The following is a 4,183-nucleotide window of genomic DNA, read 5'->3' as shown; positions in this document are numbered from 1 at the left end:
CCCACTTCTTCGGATGCATATAGAGTGAAACATATATTGAGGAGAAATATATACACACATACAGAGAGCATGAACAGGTGGGAGTTGTCTTACCAACTCTGAGAGGCCAATCTGTATGTGTGTATATATTTCTCCTCAATATATGTTTCACTCTATATGCATCCGAAGAAGTGGGTTGTAGCCCACGAAAGCTTATGCTCTAATAAATTTGTTAGTCTCTAAGGTGCCACAAGTACTCCTGTTCTTTTTGAGGATACAGACTAACACGGCTGCTACCCTGAAACCTATCAGGAGAAGAAACATTTGAGACCCCAGAAGGGGGCAGACCTTTGGGACCCCTCTGGAGATGGGGAAGGGGGATATTTGGGTAAATTCCTCCTCCCAGGGCCAAAATGCCATTGAAACAGTTAACAACAGTGCTTGCTTCTGCCTCAGATCTTCAGGCCATGGCAAAATGGCTGGAGATTTTAAAACAGAAATTTTTTTCTAGATGGAGTGTTAACGCCCTTTTACTGAGAGAAAGGGAGGATTTACACTCACAAGAAATGCACCACTTAATTAGCATTTGTGCAGCCCCAAGTACCAAACACACTGTGGCAGAGACTAAGCAGGTTCTGCCATGGTGGAAGCACTGTGCTAATTTGTTTCCAAGCTTCTATCTTTCAGGATCTAAACCAGAACATCAGAAGAGCTGGTACCAGCTGAAGAGTTATGTAACCCTTCTGCCCATCTAAGTTGGCAGCAACAAGAGCCGGGTTCTGTATCTAGGGGTTCCGTTTCAATAACATAATGCAAAACCGGCTCGAGCCCCCACCCAGTGACCTGGGACAATTACATACCACCCCCTGGGTGCCTCTAAGAGGCAATACTTCCCCTCTCGCAAGCACAGAGTCTGAGTGTAACAGAAAATGTTTAATAACATAACATGAGGTAAACGACATCAGCATTAAATTGGAAAAACACCACAAACAGGATTCATAACACAAATCATGAACAAAAAACCCACCCCAGCAAATTGGGCTGTGTCCTTTCCCTTTGGTTCTTGAATCCAGCAACCCAAAAATCACCCAAAGTCCCAAAAGTCCAACAGACCCCAAAGTCTCTGTCCCTGGTCAGTGCAGCCCCAGAGTAAAAGGGGGGGCACGCAGGGTGTTAAGGGGGCACCTTACGTGATCCGAGGCCGGCCGGCCGTCTCTCCGTGGGGTTCTGCCACAGCCTTTACCATGAGCCAGTCCACTTCCTGCCATCCCGCAAACTGCTCCGCTCTACAAGCTGCTCCGCTCCGCTCACCGACCTGTGAGCCGCTCCAGCCGTCCCCACAAACAGCTCCGCTCGCCGTTCCTTGGGCCGCTCCAACCGGCTCCACAAGGCTCTGTGCCACTCACTGCTCCTCCAGTCGTCCCCACAAATTGCTCCGCCAGCTGCTTAGCAATATAGGTTCAGGCTCCCCCACTAGTTAACACAGCACTCAGCTTTTAATAACTTCAGCTCTTTTGTGATTTCAGCTCTTAGCAATTTCAGCTCATAGTAGGGGAGTCCCAGTGCTAGTGCACCATTGGCCCAAAGTGAATTCAGCTCAGCAGCCTGTAACTAGACTCCTAATAAAATCAAAGTTAGCTCTGACATTCAACAGTGAAGAGGGGAGGTAGTGCAATTGGTGTTTCAAACCCTCAGAGGAGGCCATGCCATCAAGTACAAATACCTATCCCCATCCTCTTTCAATTCACTGGGTTTTGTAACCCATGCCCCTTGTCAAGCAAGTGCTACTTAGGTAATGGTGAAGGACTCACTCAGTCCTTCTGTCATACAACAGTTCCACTGGCCTTGATTCACAGAATCAGGGTAACAAAACTTTATTCTTCCTGCCCCAATAAGAGAGAAAACTGGGGATCCCACACCAGCCAAATTAACCACTTTGAGTTGCTGTTGTTTCATGCCAGGCGAGTGGGTGTGCCTATGCAAACAGGATCAGCCCCTGCAGTTCTTTTCCACACTTGCCATAATTCACCACCAGATGTAAGGGTAGAGCTCATCCTGACTCTGCTTACAGTTATAAAATACCATGGTTATAGTGTCATAACAAAGTCTGTGTTAAGTGTTCTGTGTTGCATGTTCTGTGTCTGTCTCTAGTGGTGTCCTGTGCTAGCATTGGGTCCAGAAAAAGAGGGGATACTACACTAGACAGGGCAAATGTCTTTTCCTCTCTCTACTTCCCCCATGTCCATCCAATTTATCAATCACCACTTGTGTCCAAAAAACTTTGGTCCCCAGTGCATCAGGTTTATTTTTTGTTAGGTTCTCTCATAGTCGTTTTGTTGTTAATTTTTGTTATTAATTTTTGTTATTAATACATTTGTATTGTTAGTTACATTTGCTTATATTGTTAATTCCACACTTTCCTCTATGCACTCTGGTTCTACTTCCCCAAGCCCTAAAAGGTAGTTCTTGGGCCCCCATAACCTGTAAAACCTTGGCCCATAATTGTAGGGCCCCATCTTTCAGGTCCCCAGAAACCTCTTAAGAACAACTGTTAAAAATAGGAAATTCTGCAACATTTTAGCAACTAAATGTTAGTTTAAGTCCAAATCAGCTTAACCTTGCATAACAACTGTGGTACTCCTACAAAATCTTATTTGTTGTGTGTGCTTAAGAAGGTCCTGACCGCCATGACTTTTATTGTTTGATGGCTATTGCAGCATCAAACTTGGGACTCATCTTGTTTGTCAATGTACCCAATTATTGTAATGGTAATGGTTTTATGATTGTTTGGTTTGTTTGCAACAGATCACCTTACAATAACAACAACTGCTGTAATAATCATAAATAAAGGGGCAGAGTGTTGTAGGAGCAGCCCACCTGGTCAGCAGTTCTAAATATAATTTTTCATCCCATCATTGTCCTATTAGTAATCCTAACTGTTATGTTGGTTTAGCCTTAAAACAATTACATAAAGTGTGACCCATTCAATACCCCTGGATTGAAAGGTCAAAAGGGGGACAATGTAGAACTGATGAATGAAATTGTTTTTAATTGTTCACTTTATTAATGTAACTTCATAAGTAAAGTTTTATGAATGAAACAATATTCATTCATAAAACCGGTTACCCCAATAACTGGCTAATTAACAGTTAAGATGCTTGTTAAGAGCCATAGCTGTTCAGGCAGCTGCCTTTGTAAGTTTCACTATCAATCCAATTCCTGCTTAAATCACTGAGACTTGCACTGTTTCAGTATTGTAATTTCTGTTCACCATTTATTACACTTGCCTACAGTGTAACTTCTGTTCACTGTTTGCCATCCATTATACTTGTCTATATTGTAACTTCTGTTCACTGTTTGCCATATTGTAATTCAAACCCCATTTTAAAACGCTTACTCCATTTTGTAAGGGCTTGCTGCAACCTTCATTTTTGCAAACCCTGCTGTAATCTTATTAGTTTAGTTTAGATGTGTGAATGAGGTGTGTATGGATGATGGAATCAACCTCCAGCCCCAGCCTGTCCTGATTAAATAGAGTTCAAACACCAATGGCTGAAGATGCAGACAAGAGCCCTAACAAAGTAAGAAGAATCCACCCTAAAAAGAAAAGGTACAATAGAAGGAAGATCAAAGCCTGGTCCGAGGCTGAAAGTCATGTCTGCCATTGATGGGTGATCAATCACCAAACCCAGAGGCAGCGTGACACAGCAAGACCTATAGACTCTGGGTTCAAATTAAAGCCTACAAAAAGGATGGTTGAGATGGAAAACTTTGGAGGAGGGTAACAATCTGCTGCCAACATGGAAGGGTATCGGTGCATGCCCAACAGAGACCCAGCTCGTCCTTGTGCCTGGCTTTCCTGGCCAGTTAGCCGCCACAAGCTACGAACCCAATCTGCAAACTCAAGCCACAGACTCAAGCAGGACTGGTAACTATGCAGCAGCTGCAGAACATCTGATGGATGTGTGTGTGTGTGTGAATGTGTATGTGTGTGTGTGTGTGTGTGTGTATAGGTATTAGGTATAATGTGTGTGTATAAGGATTAAGATATTAGTTATTAGTCATAAATCAAATTGTTATCATAATAAATGTGGCATCTTTATCTTGTCCCCTTTAATAAGATCCTGCTAGTTTTTATTGGTATAACAACCGGGAGCAGACAGACTCTCTCTGCCAAGAGAGAGAGAGAGGCAGGCAGGCAGGC

This window comes from Trachemys scripta, chromosome 2 (assembly GCF_013100865.1).
Source record: "Trachemys scripta elegans isolate TJP31775 chromosome 2, CAS_Tse_1.0, whole genome shotgun sequence".
Lineage (NCBI taxonomy): Eukaryota > Metazoa > Chordata > Testudines > Emydidae > Trachemys > Trachemys scripta.
The sequence above is the reverse complement of the archived record's forward strand: the minus strand, read 5'-3'. Positions refer to the sequence as shown.